Raw genomic sequence first — 23,963 nt, 5'->3', positions numbered from 1 at the left:
GACTTGGGGCATGTTTGAGGGAGCATCTTTGTGCCTCCAAAGCTGAATGTCACTCTGCTGCTCTGCTCTCAGAGGCTGCCCCGTGGGGTTTGTGAAGAAGCAATGCTGTGGGGTTTTGTGGGTTGCATGGTTCATGTAATGTGGCAATGTCTTTGGGGAATTTCAATGGATTCTCACTGTAATGAACATGTCCCTGTGCTCACTGCCCTTGGTTTGATCAGTGCTGCCAGAACAATGCTGATGGTTTGGTGGCTCCTTGAGCAGCAGGAGGCCGAGTGTTTTAGAGTGTCCACCCCCTAAGTAACATGACTTGGTCTTAGTGCCAGTTGTTGGCTGATGGCAAAGTTGGCCACTCTTGTAAGGAAAGTTGGATCAGCTTTGTTGTGATCAGTGACACAGAGCAGGGGATGTTCTTTACTGACAGTGCCTCTCAGGGGTAACATGGAACGACCTGATTTCTGCAGAATGTCCACTCTCAAAAGGTGATCACCTGTTAGTTACAAATGCAGGGCAGTTATCAAAGACTGTATTTCCAAAGGAAAACTTTGCCGTACAAGAATACATTCAACTCTCTGTGTGTGTGTGAGATGGCAAAGTAAAAGCAGAAAACTGGGAAAAGTGCATTTTGGAAAAATGGTGTCATTTCTACTGCATATATTATAAACACTGCTAATCTGAACAGAACTGAAAAAACTTTTTCCTTGCTGTTGTAGAACAAGAGCAGAGATTTAAAAAAAATGAACACTCAAAAGGTGCAGATAAATCAGTGTGGTAAGATATCTAATATAATTTGTCATTATAATTTGCATCAATTTTGCAAAGTTTTAGTAGACTGTGATAGGCCTGTTGTGGGGTGGTGAGCAGTTGGGAGAACATGCTTTTCCTAGTTTCCACATTTTGGATACTGTACTGGATATGCAAAGGGTAAATCCAACGCCAAACCTACACACATAGTAAAACACACCACCACAAAGTCACTTTTATTGGTTTTAATTTGCTAATATTTATCCACATTTTTATTGTATTTTAACTTCTTTAAGAACCCTCAAACCTTGTAAGGGTTTACTGTTAACAATACCTTCTGTCACTGTTAGAAATAATTATCAACTAAGTCTTTTAATGATACCCCAAAGACTAAGAAGCAGATTTTCCAAGTCTGTTTTCCCACCCAGGGTTGTGTGTAGGTGCCCAGAGAATATTTTGTGTTCTGTCTCCACCCACCTGACTGAGGGCTCTGCTGCTGTGCTGCATGGTTTATGTCTCCTGTACCTCAGTACCACGGAGCAGCCTTGTGCTCTTGGACTCTTTCCTTACTACTCCACAGATTTTCAACTGCACTCTGAATTTTATTTGCACTCTGAATACTTTAATGGCTGTGTATTATTTACACTTAATGCACCTTGCAACTGTGACTGTAATATTTAGTAGTTTACATCAGACTTACTAAGAATTACTAGTAATGAAAGGCCAGAAATATTAAAAGGAGGCTGTTACTCTGCAAAGGAACTCATGCTCAAATAACAAAGGATGGACAGAAATATTTCTAGGTTTGTTGTTTGTGGCTGAATAGAAGTGATGTAGCTCCATTTTGGCTCACTTGCCCCCCTGTTTTAAAATACACCTACATTTTGACAGGTTTATTCTAATACTGACTAGATTAATAGAAAAGATAACAATTTAAATGAAGTTTTTTGTGTTTGCTCCTAGATATTTAAACCTTACTGACCTTACTGCTGGAATGCCTTAAATCTCAGATGGACTGCCCTCTGTCTCAGCAGGAGGCTGTGGTCACTGTCTATTCCATTTGCCAACAAAACAGTAAGAAAGACTTTTCCTTAGAAACAATGCAGGCATTTATGTTCCCCATATATGCCAAGAAACTGGTGGGCACTGTAAAAATGTCTAAAGGACATAAGGCTTGAGATGTTGGAAAATCTTAGAAGCCTTTCATTTTGCAGAGAAACAGAAGCAAAAGTTTCTGTTCTTTTTTCCTCTTGTGGGTGAAGCAAGCGAATACTTTGGAGGAATTGGTGGTTTGATGTTTAGAAATGACCTTGCCAAGTCGAGTGCTCATTGCATCGTAAAGGAAGCAGCTTTATTTACATTGGGGATTATTCTAGAGAGTAAAGGCAATAAAAATAACACTGTATTTCTGAGTGTGCTATGGCCTCCTGTCATTACTTGTGCTCCTGCTTTGTCTCCATTTCCTTTTGGTCTCACAAAATGAGACTACAAGATTGTCAGTTGGAGCAAGGGCAGGGAAGGTGCCCCAGTTGCTCTGTCCATCCCCAGATTTGATCTGTGCCTTGCTGACTTGTGCACACAGGGTGTCTTTAAGTTACCAGACAGCTGCACTCCCCCTCTCCCTCAGCAGCAAGTGTTCAGTGACTCCTGGATTGTTCCAAAGCTTGCCAGGGTCCTGCTTGGTGTAGAACTCACTGCAGGGGGAAGCCCTCAGGCACTTCATAGTCCTGCCCTGTCTCTGCTCCCCACATACTGGCCACAACTGAAACTTAATAATTTAGGATGATGAGTAGCTTACTTTAGGACTTAATGGTTTTCACTTTTTGTTTCAGTGTCTTGTCAGCAGACTTTGTGTACTTCTACATTGCTTGAAGAACTCATTTTATTTTGAATTAAAAAGGATTCTGATGTGAACTTGAAAAGAATGTTTGTTTCTGTCATCTTAGTACTGGTGTCAAATAATGGTAAGTTGGTTTTTTTTTCTGTGTTACGACAACACTCCTTTTCTGTTTGCCAATCTGCAGTCCAAACTTTGGAAAATGCAATAAGCAATGTTGTGGTGAAGTGAATTTATAAAGGTGAATGTTTGCATGTAACTGAACCTGAATTGTCGAAGCAGGTCATTGCTCACTGGGATTTCCTTAAACAGCAGAACGTGGTCTAGTTCTAAAAAGAGAGTTTGCAAATGCAAACCCATAATTTCTGAGAGTGTCTAGAAAGAGAGAGACATAGGAAGGTTATTTACCAATATGTTGATATGATTTTATATTTCCTTCTGGGGAGGATATGTGCTTAGGAAAGGGAATGTATGTATGTAAATTCAACTTGCTGTTAAGATTTTGTCTGCAGTTGCATTTGTCTCTGGAGTCTTGTGTGTGTTCTCTTTTAGAAAATGGGCAAAGCCATGTCAGAGACACAGGCTGCATCAGCCTGCTGCTGCAGTTGTTCAGGTGAACAGGGTTGCAATTCAAACAGACAAATAATAGGCTGGTTAGCAGCTATGTTTCCTTGGCTATCTGGGACTTGCTTGCATTGTTCTCAACAGAGCAACTCTCTCCACATCTGAGAAGAATCTGTCAGCTGAAAACACTGATCCGTGCTATCAGCTCTGGTCCTCAGTGTGCAGCACTCTCTGTGCCTGTGTCAACAACCCCCAGCACGGGACGTGTTTCTCTGAAATTGTGGAAGAAGTTCAGAGATATTCTCCAAATTGGTAACACTTTGGTTTCATTTTTACTGTTCAGCTGAAGTTGATTTCATTGCGTTTTGATTTGGGGTAATTTGTTTTTACTTTTCCAGAAGATAATCAGAACATTTGCTGTGGGGTTTTTCCCTATGCCAAAGGGTGGCTCGAGAGTTGCACAGAGCCTGAGATAGTTCGTCCCATCTGTTCATTTCTTGGTCTCACAGTTGCAAACAACTGGAAGTGCAGCTCAAGCTTTACACAGCTTTGCATTTGATAAAAGGAAATTTAATACGAGAGCTAAATGGGTTTTCCGTTCTTGTCAATCTCTACAAAGTCATTTGCTGTTCTTCCCACTTTTACTCTGACCACTGTACTCCACCATCTTTACTTACACTGCGCTGTGCTCAAGGCCACAAATAGCCACAGTCTGCTTACATTTGATAGGGTCAGTGAAACTGCTGGGAGCTGTTCTGATTAAAAGTGTGTCTAAATTAAAGTCCTTGTGACATGACTGAAAACAATGACTTAGGTAGAACTCAGGCATGATGTTTGCCATTTGTGTGCACATATCAGGGTCATGTTTTCCTGGAACTATTTTATATGCAGTTACTGCATTTCTTGAGATTAATGTATCTCCGGCTTCTGTTATATAAGAAATGTAATGACTGACACATGCACAGAAAAACTCTGATGGACTTACTTGGTGAAATGCTAAAAGAATTCGCAAACTCTGTTGCTTAAATCACATTTTTTCTTTTTTCCACTGAGCAGATGTGCAGAAATCTTTTGTTTCTATTGGAGGACTGGATACATTAGCCAAAGTTCTCCTTGAGCTTATGCATGATTCCTGTTTGTGTCACTCCAGCATGAAACTTGCAGTGGTAGTAACAAAGACTCTGGATGTCTGTATTGCGACTAACTGTGAGTGGAAAGACATTTTTGATCTGTGGCAACTTTAAAATGCTATTTTTAAAGTCTTGTGCTGGTGGAAAAGTTGCAGAAATGAATGCTTAAAGGCAGTTAAGTTCTACACATCCCAGTGGATGTTGCAATGCTTTTTAAAACTCAGAGGTGTAAGTGGGGAGCGATTCAGTTCATCTGAGGCGGATTACTGTCCCATCATTGCTCAAATAAATGCAGTGAAATTTAAACCCAACTGAAAATTAAAACTGAGATGCTCCAGCCCGTGCTGGGTAAGTAAAGCTGAGCTCTGGGCCTGGATTTGACCAGTCAGTTTGGATCCTGGAGTTATGCCTATGGCTGAAAAAAAAATTGTGGAGCTTTAGGAAGCTTTAGTCATTTAGAGGTGGAGCTGAACGGACGTGGTGTTTCTGCACAGCACACTCTGCTCTGGTTTGCTGGCCGGGTACTGCTCTCCTGATGAGGTTTTGTGTTTTCCACAGAAGGTTTGCAGAAACCTGTGATCCTGACGAGCCTGTGCTGTGGCCATGGTTGCTGTATCTCACACTTCTGCCATAAGAGCTTCAAATGGAAGTTCCCAAAAGTTGAAAAACATCAGCCTGCACTAGTTGTGAGGGTAGTTTCAGGTCTGTTGGGTGTGACAGGACTGGGCCTCAGCGTGGATGCTCTAGCAGTGGTGTTGCCAGTGCCAGGAAGGGCTTGCCCCCTGCTCTTTTTATGGCAGATACTCTGCGTGTCAAAGCTTATTCAACTCTCTCTGGCTCCATGCTGGAGCTGATCAAGGACATGGAGAAACTCAGCAGGGATCTCCAGAAGTTGCACAGTGCAAAGCCCTCCTCATTCATCAGATCTTCTGCCTCCTCTCCATGGAGCACAGACTGGGAGGATGGGCAGGGCTGGATTTGGGAGCAGCACAGGAGGGGTGGGGTAATCTGAGCTGTTCAAGGTGGAGCAGGGCAGGGCTGAGCAGGCCCAAGGCTTTGAGGGCTCTGTACAGTTCCCTCCAAACCCAGCATTTGATCCTTGGATAATTCCTGTAGACTCACAATCGACTTTCTTTTCCTTCCAATCATTTTAACCAACAGCTGCCATGAGTGTTGTCTTGGCAAAGTATCCCACTGTGTCAGAGCTGCTGAAGCTGCTGTCCTATGAGACACTGAGCACAGGAGAAAAAAATCAGTATTATTCTAACAATTGGACACTGTACTGAAGTTTGTGGTAAGATTTGCTTTTTCTTTTTTCCTGTCTGTCAGCTTCTCCTAAATTCTCATCCACTGACTCCTCCTGTGGTGTCACTTCATCAAGACTGGAACACGAGAGAGAGTTCAGTTAAATAATACGTCAGTATTTGGACAAAAAGTTTTCTAGGAAGTTCCATCTTTAAATTTTAAAGCTTGTTAGCAGGAAGTGTCTTTAGTAGCTTTGAAAAGTAGACTAAATATGAAAGAATGCTGAGCTGGGCTTAGGTGTCACAGGGAATAATTAATCCAGACCTGAAAGCTACTACCATCCAGACCTAGCAAATGGGTTGTCTTGAGCCCCCTTTTCATGGTCCTTGGCACATACAGCTTTTCTCCACTGCTTACAAGGCCGGGAATATTTGTAAAAGCCATGTAAGAGCATTGGTTTCAAGACCCAGAAGCAGTTGGTAGCTCTGAAATGGTTTTGTTATGTTCCTCAGGGCTTGCCCAAGCATATCTGGTACAAATACATCACCTCAGTTGGTATTTTGTGGTAGTGCAAGCAAAGAGAAAGGGAAATTCATTTGTACTTCTGGTTTTTCTCATGTATGTTTAGAGAAACAAGAAAAAGGCCTTTTGCTCAAAAAGGTTGATTTTTATCCTCCGAGTGCCAATAACATGTTCAATAATTAGCTCAAGAGGTCATAAATTTATTTTAACAGACATTTTTTCATGAAGAATTAGTGAAACAAGACTTAATGGAAATAGTCTTTTAAATAGAAAAATTATTTTTAAATTATTTCAACAGAAAAAAGGTTTCTCTTCAAATGTCAACACTGTCAAAATAAAAACGTTAAAAGTTCTTATTTCCTTTTTTAAATTAAGTTTAAAGAAGAATGAACTATGTTTACAAGTTACCAGTTACATGATTCCGTATGTGAATGAGATCACAATAAAAATTCAGCCAATGACATAAGAAATGAGGAGGAACAGATTGGCTAGACCAGGCTTAAGGTACTGATTTTATTTGCTAAATAGAAACCTTGAGATTTTGATATTTCTGCATCCCAGGCCTCACAGAAATGTTGCATATCTACTCCAAGAGCAGGTCATGGAAGAGAAGAAATACAGGAGTCATTATTCAAATGATTTAGGCCACAATTAAATGAGCTTGGAACTCCATCGAATAAGTGGTCTCAGTTCTTGAGTTTTCTTACAGCAACCTGAGTTCTGGTCAAATCATCCTGTGGGATGTAAAGCTCTCCTGGTGTCACTGCAGCAGGCTCGGGTCTGGAATGAAAATCTCTCTTTCTGCAGAAACTTGCAGAGAGTTGCCAGTATTGGCCCCTACAGTGACTGTAAGGTGAAAGTGTGTGGGGCTGAAACCAAACCTTTCCTTTACCATGTCCTGTTCTAGAAGAGAACCAGTGTGAGCTGCCTCAGAACAATGGTCTGCCACTCATGATTCAGGTATTGACAGAATCTCAGGACGAGGAACTCGTCAAAGCTGCTACTTTTGTGCTGCAGAGCTGCAAACAAATGAGTAAGCTTGCTGTGACTGCTTTAAAAAGGAGAGGGATTGTTTCCATCTCTGTGTTCTGCTCATTCCCCAAGTGATTTTAACTTCTGTGGCAGATTTTTTTTAATTCTGTATACTCCAAAATATGTTTGTTTTCTGCACAGAAATTGCCTATTTGTCATCAAGAACTGACTTAGGCAAAAACAAAAAAGAAGTAAAAAAATTCCAAGAGTGTTGCAAAAATGCATTTGTGAAACCTCTCCATGTAGGGCCAGTTCTTAAGCTTTCCCATCTCTAAATTGTTTGGAAAATATCAACATTGTCATTTATCACCCCGAGGATACTTTCTTCCTGGGGGTGTACCACTAGAGGGAGGGAATAAACCAGGAGATAATCAAGCCTGAAATCACTGTGTCTACATTCATTTCCAATCTTAAGAAATCTTGATCTTTTTTTTTCTAAAGTAGGATGTATTTTTGGGCCCCCTGTTTCAGTTTTTTATTAATTATCTGTACAATTCCTCCCATGAAACAGAGAGACCTTGTCCTCTAATCTCTAGAGTGTGGAGGGTGTGCAGTTGCTAATGAGGAGAAAACAAACCTGTATCTCCATTTCTGTGCTGCAAGCACAACGGAGAGGTTTGTGTCAGATTGAGGTGTGGAGATTTGTAGTGTCCATTACTATAGAGTTGTTTTTTTAAAAAAGCAGAGACTCGTACTGGTGAAGAACCCAGAGTAAATTCAATGAAAAAGCTTTTTTTTCTTTCACAGCATCATTGTGGAAACAGTTTGTAGGAACTATAATTGCAAGTTCTCCTCTTGTAACAGCAGCTTATATTTCAAGTGTGTTAACATTTATGTATAAATCTAAGTTTTATAAAAATTGTAATTTTGCAGTAAATGATTGGGGCTGTCCCTCAGCATACTAAAATATAATAAATACTTCTTAAATGTTGTGTTTACATGATAAAATTTTAATTATTATGTTGTTTTATATTTTATAAAGCTGAACAGTTGTCTCTGAAATGATATGATAACTCATTAAATGTGAACAGTGCAGAAGAATTGGATATGTAAGTCAGGAAAAGATGTCTGCAAGACAACTGGAAGAAAGCAAAAGTAATTTTACACAGAATAAACTCAATTGAAAAACAGCATGATGAGGTTGACCTACTTACCAAAATAGGATAAAACTAATCACATCTTTCCGGAGTTTAAGGAGCAAGCAAAAGTAAAGCCTTAAAGCCTGTTCTATGTGAGCAAAAAACCCAGGAAAAAACGTTGAATTTGTGTGAAACTACAACCTGCAACTTTTATCAGTATTATAGATCAGCCTGAGTTACAGGTGTGCAGAGAATGGAGGCATCTGTATTGTAGGAAGTATTCTAGTTTGTTGTAAACTCGGGTTTTCTATGAGCTAGAAAAAGCAGTTGAAGTAATTTTTAAATGCTGGACATTCAAATCTGTAAATTTAATATTTGGATGCATGAAATGCTCAGGGTTGTATGGCTGTGGGAACTGACTTACTGATCTACCCCAAAGGGTGAATATTATATATAGATATAATCTCCCCTTCAGAATGTGTTAGTAGTAGAGGTAGGTAATGACTGAAGGAGGTGTGCAATGACATGGATTTTTTTCCCCTTCTTTTCATATTAATACATACTGCATAAAATAATTAAGTATCTTACTCTGCTGCCAGGTTGGTATGCTCTCATTTAATCCACTGACAGTCTGCTTTTCCTTTCCAACTTGAAAGATCATTTCCTTTTTTATGTCTTTCAGGATATGATTGAGACTGGTAGAACAATAAAACCTCTGCTTTCAAAAGTAAAAGACAAGAAACCAAGGATGGTAAGAGGTAGATCCTTGTAAGGTACAAGGATAAAGCCACTAACTAACATCTTCAAATCATTTGGGTCAATAGGCAGTGTATGCTGACAGGTGCTTGTTTGGCTGAAGTTTGGAGTGGGAGGAAGCAAATGCAGGACGTAATCCTTATCCAGCTGCTGAAAAATTAACTGTTTCTTCAGCTGGGAAATGGACCTGGGCTCTACCATCTTCACTGCACAGATAATTATAAAAAGGTTTTATGGCTCTTGCCATGCAGTCATCAAGTCTGCTGGATTCCCTGTTTCTTACTTTATGTTTGAAGGAAATTCACCTGTTTCCATAGCTTTTCTAACACCACCTCAGTTGCCTCCATACTAGAATGACAACACTCAGAATATTTCTTCATACTGTCAACCGTAGAGGTTTTCAGAATCTGAGAGTCTGTCAGCCCTGGGAAGATGACTTCAAGTAGCATTCTAGATCTGCTTTTAGTAGATCTGGAAAGAAATTGTGTGGAATATCCCTGTGTCTGTCAAGTAACCACAATGCTCTATAAAAACAGTTGCTTTAAGCATCAGTTATTCAGACAGTCTTTCTAGTGACTGTCCAGGAGGTTCTCGGGTTCTTCTGAAGTGCACAGGAAAAGCAAGAATAGGTATGATTTTGCAGAAGAAATTGTCCTTTTCTCCCTCCCCCCGACTAAAATCGTTACCAGCCACTTGGACATGCTTCCCCCTCTGTGCTATTCTAGTGTCCATTGCTGCATGGAAGGGCAAAGATCTGAGACACGGGATTGAAGGGAACTGAATAAAAAGTCGAGCCACTTGGAAGAAAGATCAGAGCCTTTGCTTCTCCCTCCACTTCAAGGCTGAACACTCCTTATTTCTGTGCAATCATCTCACTGTTTTAATTGAAGTGCATGATTTTAGACACTTATGGGAAGTGTGAGAGCCTGGGTTCCCCCCCTGGCCGCGCCTTCCTTGTGCAGGAGCAGCCCGGAGCTGGGGCCGAGGCCCCGGCGATATCGAGCGCTGCCGCTGTGGCCCGTCACGTTCCGGGCCCCAGAGCGGATTCCTCCCCCTCCGGCCGGGGACCGAGGAGGCACCAGGGCTGGAAGGAGCGGGGACCGAGGCCCGCCCGGTGTCACCGCCCCCGGCCCGGCCCCGACAATCGGGTACTGCGGTTGCCGGGGAACCGCGGGCGCCGCTACCGGGCTGTGACGGCGCCGCCGCCTCAGTTGCTGCAGAGCGCGCTCCGGGCTGGTTGTTCGCCGCCTGGGCTCGTGCAACGGCTGCACTCAGCGCTTCGCTCGGTGACTTTTTCACAGAGATTGTCTCTGCCAGCGAGCCCTGGACTCGCAGGGCATTGGTCTCTGCCAGCGAGGAGTCCTGAATTTTGTTTGAAGGTAAAGCTTGACTCAAGTTGTGCTTTTTGGTTTTGTCCCATCTGTGCTCTGAAAGAGAATTCCAAAGGGAAATAGAGGATGGGATAATGTGCAGCTGAATAGATGAACGATATATGGTCTACTGATGGCGCTTTTTTCCCACTGAAGAAATGCAGAATTTCCTAAATGTACTCATCTAGACATTTTTTTCCCTATAGCGATGACTTAAACTGCTTAAAGGTGAATGAGTTCTGCTCAGGTTTCAGTGGGTTGTTATGGTCTGGTTCTTAAAATTATTAGGGAGATGCTCCTGAATTAAGGTGCAAACAGGACCATATGCAAAAGTCAATTGTCTGGATTTGATGTAACAGCAAATGTGAGGAAGAGAGAGAGAGAAATAGAGAAGGGAGTTGGGGCGGGGGAGAGAAAGAGAGTGACAGATTAAATAGAAAGTAGAAAGTATCACCATTGCATGGATCTCACTGGCATACCATGAAATCCTCTTCTGGTCCTCTCTGTGGTGAGGTGTCACAAAACATGAGACTCCAATGGATTCATGCAGATTTGGGCAAGGTGGGACTGCCCAGGTTCCTCCCTGGGGTGGGGCAAGTTGGACTCTGTCTCTTGCTTCTTTCAAATAAGATAAAATCTTTAGCACCAGTATATCCTTTTGAGCCTGCTGTGAATTGGGTTGTGCATTTTCAGATCTGTTGTGTTCCTTTGCATGCCATGCAGTCACCTGGTGCAAGGCCTCAGGAATGGCTCTGGGGGCACTCTGGAGGTCTTTGATGGGTTCTGACACCCCGTCAGCTGCCCCTGATGGGAATGTCCCCTGGATGTGGCCTTCTGGGGCTGGGGGATTTTAGTGCTGAGCCTGTTTGTCTGAGGGAGGATGGGTGTCCACTGCTCCTTTCCAGAGGTTGTGCCACAAGCCCAAAATTTCCTCCTTCCCCCTATGTTGATGGGAGGTTTGTGTGCAAAGCTGGCCTCAGCAGATGAGTCTGTAGCTATGACTTCCCCAGCCTGAAGGCAGAGAGAGCTGATTTTCAGGACAGCTGCTGGGTTTGGCCTGGTTGTGGATACATTTTTCTCAGTTAGCCTTGTTTAGTTCTCCCCAGACCTGAGCTAATGGGACAATAGTGTCACCTTAATCTTGTCTCAAGTTCCCTTAGGTGGCTTAACTCCCAGTCCTAAGTTCGAATAAGGAGGCATTTTCAGGGAGGGCTGGGCTTCAGTGGAGGCAGCTTCCTTATTCAGTTTTGTCAGAATGGGCAAAAAGTCCTTCCTAACAAGATTTAAGCCATTAGCCATAACATTCCAGTCTCTCCCAAGTCCTGTGAAGAGCAGCTGAGAGAGCAGGGGTGCTTTAGCCTAAAGAAAAGAAGGCCCACTCTAGCTATTTTTAAGTAATATTTAAGCTACAGCTTGGTATTTTCCAACTATTATTAATATTCAGCTTTTGAGCTCCAGGTTGCAGTATTGTACAAGGCAGCCATCTTTGAATTGCACAAGGCAGCCATATAGCTCAAATAAAGTCCAACTAGAGGCCTAACTATACTAGCTACTTATGCCAAACAAGCACTCAGCTACTTTCAAATCATATCAAATTGTTTAGCACCAGTATATGCCTTGAAACTGCCATGGATGGGGTTGTGGATTTTCAGAGTTCCATTGTTGCTCCTTCCAGTTTTGTTGAGGCACTGTCTCCCTCTGTGACATCATCCCTTGGAGATGGCGTCTGGATTGCCCAAGAAGACACCACCACCTCGTCTTTTGCTCAGGGAAAGGCTGAAGCCAAACACTGTGAGTGGCCACTGGGGCTGTGTTAAGGCTGGCACCTGCCCTGGTGTCCCTGCTCTCCCTGGCCCTGTTGTCCAGCAGCGCTGTGAAGCTGCAGAGCCCCTCCCCAGCCCTCTGTGCCGTGCTCCTGTTGCTGGGGGCTGTCCTGGTGCAGCAGGGAACACTGTGGGATGCTTCAGTTGTGTCTTGCCTGGCTGTGCCAGTGGAGCCAAGTGAAACCAATGTACAGCTGAAGCCCTGAGCACGTGTTCTGTCCCTTTCCCTTGGCCACAGGAATTCCTTCTGTCAGGCTGGGCACTCACCTGTGCTGCTCTGACCATCCTGCCCTTGGGCACCTGGGCATGTGCGGGAAGAAAAGCTCAAACTCTGCCCAAAGCCTTGAGAGCCATGGCTGGTCCCAGCTGGAAGAGCTTCCAAAGCAGCTGTTCTCTCCCAGCTCCTGTGGGCACAGATCCAGCCCTGCAGGCAGCACTGGAGCCAGGGCCACAAAGGTCCCTTGCTGTCTGGAGCTCCCTTGGCTCAAGATGCCCCACTGCTGAGGCTCTGTCAAGGAGATCCCTCTGTTTTCTTCTGTGGAGGGCTCTGTCAGCCCAGACGGAGAAAGCAATTTAACAGGGAGAACCAAAACCTGGACACATTCCTGTGCACCTCCCTCTTGGTACAGCTTTGTTTTCTTGCATCTGTTGGACTCAGCCAGCAGCGATATCTCCTTGCTGTGAGTTCTGAGTGTTGTGCAGGGATGGAGTTCAGGCAGTTCTGAGAGCTCCTCCCCATTTTCTGGAAAGGTCACTACTTCAGTCCAAGGAAGGGGAAACAAATGCCCAAAGAGCAGAAATCCCCAACCATGTCCCATCCAATCACAGAGAAGCCAATGGGACAGAGCCATGTGGCTGGAGTGTGTGTATTGCACTCTGTATTATTAATTTACTGATGCTAAGGATTTCAGCAGGAAACTTCCAGGGCTCCCAGGACTGTCCTAGTGGCTGTGATCACAAGTTATTCACCAGTGCCACTTGTTCCAGAAAAGCCTTTCTGAACAAGCCATCTCTGAGGCTCTAGCTGGTGTATTTTTGCCTTTCAGCTGCTTCCCTCTAAGTTCCAGAGGGAGAAGATTCCCAGCAGGAAGAAGGAGGCCAGTACTGGGGGGAGTATTCTGCCCAGAATTGGCCCATTTCCAGACAGGAGTGAGACTGGTCCAAAGGTAGCCTTTTCCTGCTCTTTTCCTTTCTGTTGAACAGGAAGTTTGAAGGGGGGGTGTGTGCTTGTGACAGGCTTGCCTCCAGCAAAACACCTCAGTGTCCAGGTGCTGTTGTTATTGCAAACTGCTGGGAGGGGTGGACTGGGAGTCCTGGTGTGCACTAAGCAACACAAATAACCTCTGCTGAAGCTGCTGGGCTGTGCTGGAGTGTAGCTGCCATTGCTAATGGGGGAAGGCTGGGGACACAAAGGCACAACATTGCCATTTGCCATTCTCCTGCTGAAATAGCCTCCTCTAGCTTTGGTGTGGTCACCATCAAATGCTTGAGGTCACAGGATTCCCTCCAGAGTGGCAGTGTTGGCCTTTGAAGGCCAAGGATCTGCAGGAATTACTTGAGATTTAGCAAAACAAATTGCCTTCCTGCTTTGGGCTGGAACAATGTGTTGGACCCTGACGGGGTGTTAGATTTTGCAGGCTGCCAGATGTGCAGGGGACTGGCCCTGGGCAGAAGGGAATGGATGTACTTTATCAGGATCAGTGCCTACTAAGAGGTGTGTTTAAAGCTGCTTTTCTGGCAGGATTAGCTCAGGAGAAAGCACAGTCCAAAGGGACAGGTGACTGAGGTGGGCTGTTGAGTAGGAAATTGGCAGCAGGAGACGTGGAACAAAGTGGTTAAGGATTGCCCTGGAGAGGGGCATTGGGAACACCTCAGGGAAGGGCACAACAAAGGGACAGTGTGCTGCAGCCATTCCCTTCAGCAGAATGTGTCTGCTGTGAAGTCCCATAGGAGACCTGCTTGTGACCTCCTCTGGTCCTGTGCTCTTCTTACTGATGTTTAAGTTCTAGAGCATAAAAGATATTTGCAGTTGTGTGGGCCTGTGTTCCCTGTCTCAGAGTAAAGGACATCCCAGAATTGTTTCCCATGGAGTCTCCTGTAAATCCATGGGTTTTACTTACTCCATGAATGCTCAGTCAGTGCCCCAGAGCTCTGTGACCACATGGGCACAGGGCTGTGCTTAAGGGAAGTGCTGCCTGGCATTGTGGAGAAAGAAACCTGGAGAAATAGATGCCAAAAGAGCAGCTTGGCTTGAGCCTGCTCTGTGTGGCCCAGCAGCTCTGGATCACTCAGAGCAGAGGTGGGTGAGCCACTGTTTGCCCAGTGTGGGTTGGGCAGACGTGCTCGCCTAGAGTCTGTACTTCCCTGGGGATCAGTGGAAGATTCTCCTTCATGAACCTTCCTCCCAGCAGCTGAAGCTCTCCCTGCTCTCTCTCACCTCTCCAGCTGCCGTCAGCTGCCCCGAAACAGAGCTGGTTTGGGGTTTCCCCACCAGAGTTGGTATTTCAGAACTTCATCGCTCGGAAGGTCTTTGAGATGGAGCTGTCTCTTATTAATAAGGACAAGGTAAGTGCTGGCACCCGGAGCTTTAACACTGTGCTGGAAAAGGAGAGTGCTGTCATTCCCTGAATGTACAGCAAAGCAAGTTCTCTGCTGCAGCACATGCAGAAGAAAATGTCTCAGCACCTTGTTCTGCAAGATGCTGGAAATCTTCCTGTGTTGGGAATTGTCCCCTGATTTTGGCCATGCATTGATGGTGTCTATCCCAAAGGAGTTTCCTTCTCTTGCAAGCTCTGGATTGATAGGAATGTTGAGGGCTGTACAGTTCTTTCCTGCTCTCCTGCTTTGCCTTGAGTCTATCCCACACCCTGTGTCTCCTTAATTAATCTTGGCTCCTGGTAGGAATCTCTGCTTCTCTCAGCCAGTTTGGCTCCCTTTGTGCAGCTCACAGTCACAGCTCAGGGGCTGAGTCTTCTGCACTTTGTGCTGGAATCACTTCTCCTCAATGGCATTGGCACTGCAGGAAACATGTTCTGAAAGAGACCTGCAATCAGGCTGATGGAGCAGAAGCAGTGAGAGGCCTTTAGGTGCCACTTCAGGCTCCTGCTCAGCTTCATCCAGCTCAGCTCAGCTTTTCCAAAAGCAACACGGTGCTCTGCTTTCTCTTTGGAGAACCACAGCACATCCAAATCCATGTGCTCCTGGAGGTTTCCAGCTTCACTTGAAGAAATTGGGATTGTTTTGCAGTTTGCCAAGAGAGCTGAGAGGGGGAAAGGTTGAAAAATGTCAGCAGTTGTGTTCCAGTGTGAAGAGGAAAACTTGAGACCATTGGAATTTCAGTCAGGGAAACATTTTCTCAAGTGAGGCTTGTGCCAAGAGTGGGCTGGTGGGAGGAGACGGGAGAGAGTCCAAATCATCTGGTTTAGACTTTTGGAGAGCATTTTGGTGCTCAGGGGTTGATGCTCTCAGTGTGCCAGAAAATGCATGTTTGCTGTGTCTGTGAATGCCAGAGGGCAGAACCTGGCCTGCTGGTTGCAGGCAGGAATGCCCAGCAGCCCAGCCTGCCTGCACAGGCAGCAAGAAGGCCTGGAGAGCCAAGACTGGCTTTTCATCCTGGAACCACACTGTCAGTCAGTGCTGGTCATGTTTCTCCAAGCAGAAAAGGCCTTTGAAGCCCACAGTCAATAGGCACAGCCTGTCTGTGTTTCTGTCACTTTGGGCAAGGTGATTGCTCTCATGGTTTTATGATTCTTCCTTGCTGCTTTACTGCCCATTGCAATTTTCTTTGCCATCTCCTTGTTTTAGGGGTTGTCTTGCTGTGTTCCTTCCTTCTTTTGCTTTTCAGGTTTGCTTTTCTTCCCAGTAAGGCCACAGGGCTTGATCTCCTCTCTTGCTGCTCTGCTTGCCTGACTGTATCTTCACAAGGTCCCTACCCAAAGCTAGATTTGCTAGAGGGGAATTTCTTCCTTCCCCCAGGACAATGTGCTGGTTTGCTTTCAGGGAGGACATTCCCCCTCTGGAACATGACAACTGCATGGCTGTGTGCAGGCAGAAGCCAGCAGGTTTTTTGGCCTTGTTGAATAGGCAGATGACTTGGTTCAGGTGCTCTGTCTCCATCCTGCTGGTGCTGACCTGCTCAGCCCTTCCTTGCCAGCAGGCACTGCCCTACTGGCCCTGGCCAGAATGCTGGAGGAAGACAGAAGGGATTCCAGTTCAGCCTTGTGAATGATGTGCCTGTGCCTGCAGAGCTGAAAGTGCTTTGGAAAAGGGGCCAAGGAGGGATGCCAGCAGGGCACGGACAGGTCTCCTCTGGTCCTGTTGGCACAAGTGGCACAATGATCATTTGGTGTCTTTGCTGCAGATTCCTTGGCTGGTGAAGGTGTGCATGGAGAGCTGCCCTTACTTCCAGCTGGCGTGCCCCAGGGATGTGTACCATGTGGTGCCAGCAGGCGCCTCTGCCCCTGTGCGCATCCGCTTCAGCCCCGCCGAGAACAAGGTGAGACTGGGGGAGCCAAAGCACAGGATGATCTGCACAGCCATTGTTTTCCCTGCACTCTGGCTCCAGCCCATTGCATGCTGTGAGCTTGGCTGCAGGCCGTGGGCAGGCAGCCTGCAGCCAGTCACACCTTGGCCCGTGCTGGCAGGCACTGCAGCCAGGCCTGACAGGCTCTGCTTCCCCTCCCTGCACATCCCTGAGCATTGCCAAGGGAAGATGCAGAGGGAACAGGATGGAAATGACAGAGGGCTGTTGATAGATGTTGGGCCATCTCTAGGTCTAGGGGAAGGGGTTTCATTATGATGTAAAGCACCAGAGGAACAAAGAGGTCAGAGAGTTTTCCTCCTTGCTGACTGCCAACAGCTGCCCTGCCTGCCCCTGGGCTGGAGCAAAGATGGTGCTTTTTCACCCCCTCTGCTCTCCAGCCTTATAGCTATGCTGTCTCAGAGCACAAGTGAGCATGGTACAGCTGCAGGGCCAGGGCAGAGGATGTGCTGTGCCTGTGAGCCTGGCCTGGCACAGGCACACTGGGCTCTGGGTGCCCTTGGTCAGCAGGAGGTAGCTGAGCTGCAGGGGACTGGGACACCTGCCTGAAGGAGCTTGTGCAGAGCAGGTACAAGCTTCAGGCAGAGCTGTGAGCCCAGAGCCCGTGGCAGTGACACTGCTGGGGCTCTGTCTTCATGCCTGTCCCTGTGCTTGCTCTGTCAGCTGGCAGCCATCCCGTGCCAAAGGTGCTTTTGTGGGGAGGTTTGAACAGCAGTGATGGGGCCCTGGCAAGTCTGATCTCAGTGCTGGGATCTGGAGGGTTCATGTTCTGATCTGGAGGCTTGTTCATAGGGAAGGGTTTAGGACATGGCATTTGAAGGGAGGAAGCCTTGCAGGGAAACAAAGAGAGGCCCTTTCCAACAGCATCCTGCTGCCTCTTGGCACTGTTCTTCTCCTGTCTTTGTTGGAGAGGCGTTCTGAGAACACTGATGTTTCTACAGCAGGCCAGAGGTGCAGGATCTCTTTGGCTGCAGCTGTTTTCTCATCTTCCTTCTGCTGCTTAAGAGTCAGTTGAACACTTTGTCCTAGTCTCAGACAGTGGGAATATAGAAACCTAGAGGAATGTCCTATGTTCCCAAGCTCTATGTTCCTTAGAAGGGACTTAGGAATTCTTTAACAATCATTAAAATTTAGAGTAAAATTATGGTGGCCTAGGGTATGGGTATGACCCAAGTGACACAGGAGCTGAATGCCACAGAGATAGGTTTTGCAAAAGTGCCCCAGTGCCTTTAAAATGTGACATATTAGTAGAACTTAGAGTTCATTTTAGGGTGCAATAGGTAATTTGATGCCCTTGGAGGGTTATAGTAATGGTTTTTCTTCTGCCATAGGGATGGCACTAAATGCCCTGTGCTGAGGCAGTTTCTTTTCCTGCAGGATTATTGCCACCAGCTGGTCTGCATGACATCAAGGGAAAGGATAGTTGTGCCCATCCGGGCCATTGGTGCCCGAGCTGTCCTGGACTTCCCTGCCCAGCTGGATTTCTCCAAGTGTGCAGACCAGGGCAGCACCCAGAAGACTCTGCTGGGGCACAGTGTCGGTACCCGGGCAGCTCGTTACCAGCTGAGCACCCAGAGGTGAGGCAGCTCATCTGTCCTTGTGCAAAACACCTTTGGGTGACAGCAGAGTTGGGAAAGAGCAGCAAAAGGAACCAGAGCATTGCAGCTGCTGCCCTGCAGCCTGGCTGGAAGGGAGCAGGATGGATGGCATCTGCTCTTGCTTTCTGTGGCCTTGGAGCTTTCTCTGTCCCAGATTTGCTGGAGGCTGCTGGAACATGTTGGTAGCTGGCTTGCACCCTCCTGAGCACAAGCAGCTCCTGAAATGCTTCCTCAGCACTGTCAGCCAAATAGACCCATTCCCTGAGAGGCCACAGGCACGTGGCTTTCCAGTGGTCCTGGAGGGGTCCTCTGGCAATCATCTGAGCAAACACACTGCTCAAAGCAAGAGCAGTGTCTGGTGATTGCAAGGAGCCATTGGGAGATCTGGACCTGTCTTTACATGCCATAGAAGGATACAAACATATCAATGGACCTAGCTAAAAAGCAGTAGAAAACAACCTATTAAAACCCCCTCCATCCCTTATCTTTTCTGCCTGTCAGTTGCAGTAGTGATTCATTGAGAGGATGGATCTAACAGGATGAGAAGTGTCTTAAGGAGCAGCTCACAATGAACAGAGAAAAGGCCAAAACTGAGCTTGCCAGCCCCATCTCTTGGCAGTGGTTTTCATTTGGTTATTACAGTGTCAGGGATATCTCCTGCACAGCTCTTCTATCTGTGGGCTCAGGGAACAGCTTAGTGCTGTTGGCTGAAATTCAGAGGAGTTGAGTTTAGCTGTAGACCTTGTGTCCTTGGGTCTTGGGGAGCCAGGTGTGTGTGAGAGATGACTGCTACAGCAGGAAGAGAGGAGTCTGGTGGGTACAGCCCAGGGTGGAATGTAGCAGGTGAAGGGGCTGAATTGCAGTCAGTTTTTCAGGCCTGAAACTGAGTCCTGGACTTGGCTGGATGCTCTTCTCCTGATAATTTGAAAAGAAGAAGACACCTTCTTTCTCAGGCAAGCCTTAAAGCCACCTCCAGGAATGTTCTTCCCATCCTTCCATCTGAGGGCAGGAGCATGTAACAATGGGGCAAAAGTGGGAAGAGAATGGAATGGAAGGTAGTGCTGAAGCCTGGCCAGGGATTCCCCTAACTGGCAGCTTCTCTGTTCTGATGAAATTTCTGGCAAAAGACTAAGGGAAGAATCCTGTGCCTTGCCCCCAGCAGATACTGATCCCCCGAGCCCCAGCAGAGAGCTGCAGCAGGGCTGGCATCAGCCCCGGGGCAGATGCAGGAGCACGTGCACTGATCTGGCTCTGGTGTTGCTGGGGCCTTGTCTTTCCTCCCCTCCCTCCAAAGTCTCATTTCCAGCACATAAACATTGCTGGCCCAAGGCTTCTCCACCAGCCAGCAGTGATGTTCTCCCCAGAGGCAATGGGTACAGCTCAGCCCATCATTGCAGCCAGAGGTCCTTCATGAGCAGAACCTGAAGCAAGTTCATCAGCTGTCACTGCTGACATGAACAAAGCTCAGCTTGCCAGATGTTCTCTTTGTTTTTGTGTGTGATGCATTCATCACCAAAGTCCCTAGAAGACATTTGAAGTAACAGATTGACCAGCAGCAAAGCACCAAGGCCAGGAACTTTTGTTTGCTCAGTGGGGCTGTAGAAGAGCACAAAGCCCAGCAGCTGCTGGGCAGAAGCACTTTTCCTCTGGGCTGTCCCTGAGCACCAAAGCACAGAGTCTTGTGTTTGTCAGGCAAGAGCTCTTTACCTGGTGACCAATCCTGATTGCTCCTGTTGAATCCAAAGCGTGCACAAACACAGCTGCATAATTATTTCCAGCACATTGCACAGAGTTTCTCTGCTGGGCCAAGCAAGCAGTAACCAGCCTGCATGACGACCCAGAGTCCCAGACTGCATCGCTGGTAAATACACAGGCAGTGGGATGGATCAGCCTTGGGCAGCAGCTGCTCTGGGATGTCCCAGCTGAACCCCCAGCAAGGCCCCCAGGGCTTTGGAGATGGGCCAGCCTGGCTGATTCTGCAGCAGCAGCAGTGCTTGTAAAAACTTGTGTTAATAATCCATGCTGGGTGGGCAGCAGCAGCCTCAGCTCACGTCTGCCAGCCCTGCTGGGGGGGGACAAGCTGTGCTCCCAGCTCCTGTGCACAGAGTGCTCTGGTGCCTCCTTGGCACAGCCAGGAAAGGGCTGAGGTGGGAGTCAGGGAACTGCAGCAGGAACTGTCCCAAGGACTTGGGCATCCCCCCGTGGGCTGGGGCCATGGCAAGAGATAATCCTGGCCCAGCACAAGGGAGAAGGGCTGATCACAGGGGAGGCAGAGCTCAGTCGTCAGCACCACAGCAGCGTGAGGCCTTGTCCCTGCCAGCCTGAGCCATGTGCTGCTGGGATAATGTAGTGGGAGCAGGAGAGCTGATGCTGGCTGCTCTGCAGCTTTGGAGCTGGGCTGCTGCTGTTGGCAGGCACTGGCTCAAGGCAGTAAAGAAATGGAAGCAATCTGCACTGGATTACACCAAGAAGATAAGGGAGAGGGATAAAAAAGAGCAAGGAAGTTCTTACTTAGCAAGAGAAAAGTGGTGAGTAGGTGTGCCCATAGTGGAGAAACAATGCTGCTGGCTTTGTTTTTGGAGGAAAAGTGCTGCTTTTGTATTTTGGAAATCAAGAGGGAACCTTTCACCATCAAAGAACTGATTCTCCTCTGTCCCTCCCCCAAAGTGGTCAGGGGTGTTTGTGCATAAGCAGCTTTCTCCTTGAGCAAAGGCAGGTGTCTCTTGTTGAGATGTGCAGAGCAGAGCCAGGGGCAGTCCTGTGAACACAACACAAGGCCCAGGTCACTGCTCCTTGAATTTGAACCAAAAGGCAGAGTGGGCATTGATTGGCAGCAACCACGAAATCAACTGGTGAGTTTTGTGCTGCTTCAAGTGCTGATTTCAGTGGATGTTGGTGACTTTTGGAATCTGTCTGCTGAGTTCAAGGACAGCTGAGGTGCTGTGCTGGATTAAGAGCACCCTGGTTTGGTTGCTGAAGCTGTTGCTCTTGGCTGTGCCAGCTGGTGCACTGCTGACAAGCTGCTTCTTTCCTCTGGGATTCATCTGTCCCCTGGCTAGAACTGTTGCTGCTCCTTTCAGAGGATGTTTGGGAATGGCCTGGATTCATGTCTCAGAATTCTGTCTGTAATGATTGTGTGGGTAAAACTCTGCTGAGAAAGCTCCTCCATGGGAACAGCAGTTCCAGCTAAGAAGGAGCAAAGCAGGGAACCTGTGGCTGCAAGGGCTGCTTACAGAATTTTGTGGGGACACCTATATGTCCATCCCCTTGCAGATGGGGAAACTGAGGCATGGAGCCATGTCTGGGTGTGTGTTCAGGGTCCTTCATGGGACCAGCAACAACCTGGGGGCTTCTCCTGCCTGCCCTGTGCCCAGAGCCCATCAGTGGCTGTTGGCTGCTGGCCACTTGGCTTTAGCTGCCTCCTGTGCACGGGGCCCTGTGCTGAGCACATGGGGCTGTGTTGGTTGGAAACCCAGGGTGCCCTGAGCCCAGGTTTTGTGCCCCCGAGCCAGGACAGCCGGACCTTTGCAATTCCTTTAACGGAGCCATTTCCTCCTCTGTCCTCACCCTCCAGGGGCAGCGTCAGTGCACCGAGTTTACACTTCAACCTCCCTGAGCTCGACTTCGGGGACATCTCCTTTGGTGAGTGTTCCCTGGGCTGGGACACAGCCTCAGGGATCTGTGCCTTCCAACAGAACAGCATCCCTCACTCACGCTCTGCCCCAGCAGCCTCTCCAGGCTGTGAACTGCAGGGCTGCTGCTGCTGCTGCCTCAGGTGGCATTTTGCCATTGGGAGATCCAATAGGAGCAAGGAATAGAAAGTCAGTATTTTCTGGTGTTTCTGTGCTGCTTTAAAAGGGAGATGTCTGCCAAGGAAAGTGGGAATCTTCCTGCAATGGAAAGATGAGCCCATCCCTCCAAATTATTCTACCTTTGAAATGACAGGGCTCCAAGAGAAAATTATGGGAAAAGGAATAACAGTTCTTTCCCAGACTCGATCAGGAGAGCACAGACAAGGAGGCAAGAACAGACGTTTCCCACTGCAAAAGGGCAGGGGGATGTCGGCAGTGCGGAGCAGCAGCAGGCAGGAGCGGGGCAGGCAGGCAGGGTCGATGGCAGCGCTGAGCTGCAGCCAGGGCAGTCCCGGGGCCAAGCACACAACCTCCCGCAGCAGCAGCAGCTGAGCTTTGATCCCCGAGCGGGAGGAAGGGAAGCTCCGCTCCCTGCCCAAGCTCAACTCCGACTGCACAGCCGCCCCCGGTATCACGCCCGAAATCCCAAAAAACCCTGAAGGGAAAAGCCCAGCCCCAGGGCCAAAAGCCCCCAAAACCCCTCTGCCCCTTTCCAGACCCAGGACATAATTCACTGCCAAGCCTAAACCCAGAACAATGAAGTTCCTGAACTTTGGATAGAAACTCATTGCCTTTCCTGAGCTGCTTCTTCCCCAGCCTGCATCGGCACGGAGGCACTTGTCAAGTTGCCTTGTGAAGAAATGGAACAAGCAAGGCAACAGATGGAAATGTGGTTCTGAACCAGGAGATTGATCCTGCTGAATCCAATTTCATTGCTAAGGTCTCTCCAGCTGAAGGCAGCTGTTGTATCTTTGCTTCTTTGTGACTGTTGACTGTTGTCTGCATGTGCTGAGCTCAGTCTCATTTGAGGTTTTGACATCTGGGTTTGTCCTTTTTGTGCCTCTCCTGCCTCCCTGCTGGAGTCACTGCTGGAGCTGGCAGTGGTCACTTGGATGGGCCCAGAGAAGCTCTGTGCTGCACCTGCAGTCCCCATCTGTGTTCCAGGGACTGTTGGTGAGCAGGCCTGGGGAGAAGTCTCCTCCCCACAGAGCTGGCCAGCCCAGCCAGGTGTGCCCTGCAGAGCAGGTTGTGGCTGCTCTGTGGGCTCTACAGGACATCCCCACCATGAGTGGCTGTATCTCTGGCTTTCCAGGATGGAAAGCAAATCTCAGAGCTAAAGTGGGCTAAACCCTTGCAGGCAGCAATCCCGGTGAGCAGCATGGCTGTGATGTCCCTGTTTGTGGGGTGAGGTGGAACCTGATTCCTAATTGCTAATCTCAAAGCAAGGCTTGGGTGTGCCCCCAGCTGAGTGGGCTCTGAGCTGTCCCGTGCTCAGTCTGTTTGGCCCAAACCAAGAGATGCCTCAAGGATGCTGCAGAGAAAAGCTGCATTAGGGTGCTTTGCCTCACGTTCTAGTTCCTGATTCCATCCTCACTTTCTTTTGCTGTAGCTTCTTCTCAATGACGACTCACTGTTTATATCTCTTGAAAACAGTGGGAGTGCTGGCAGGCTTCCCAGGGAATTTGACAGCTTGAATTCTCAGAGTAAATGCTGGGTCTGGGTGCACATCCATCACTGACAGATAAGTGGTGCTGGTTTGGGGCAGGTGAGGGAGCTCCTCCCCATCCCAGAGAGAGAAGCTTGCAGTGTTGAGCAGGGCTAGGAGTGGGCATTTTCAAGGCTGCAGTCTGGAATCTGTGTCAAAGGGAACTAAGTGACGATTAATTCCTCATGCAGCTTCTTGGTGGGCTGTAGTTCAGATAATAAAGAGCTGAACTCCAATCCCACTTTGATCCTGCCAGGATATTCACCCCAGGATCATGCCATCATGGGTGCCTGACTGGATATTTGTGTCCTTTGCCAGGCTTTCCCTACACCCAGCGCTGTCGCCTCACCAACAGCTCCGCGGTGCCGCTGATGTTCCAGCTCCGC

At 47.6% G+C, this 23,963-nt stretch overlaps 1 pseudogene; it reads left to right on the top strand.

The window, feature by feature from the left end:
* The first annotated feature begins 737 nt into the window (after positions 1–737).
* LOC132334963 (telomere repeats-binding bouquet formation protein 1-like) lies at positions 738–17,055 on the top strand (annotated as a pseudogene).
* The last annotated feature ends 6,908 nt before the right edge of the window (positions 17,056–23,963 follow it).

The sequence above is a fragment of the Haemorhous mexicanus genome, chromosome 16 (genome assembly GCF_027477595.1).
Source record: "Haemorhous mexicanus isolate bHaeMex1 chromosome 16, bHaeMex1.pri, whole genome shotgun sequence".
Taxonomy (NCBI): domain Eukaryota; kingdom Metazoa; phylum Chordata; class Aves; order Passeriformes; family Fringillidae; genus Haemorhous; species Haemorhous mexicanus.
Note: the sequence above shows the minus strand (reverse complement) of the source record. Positions and strands in the feature narration are given on the sequence as shown.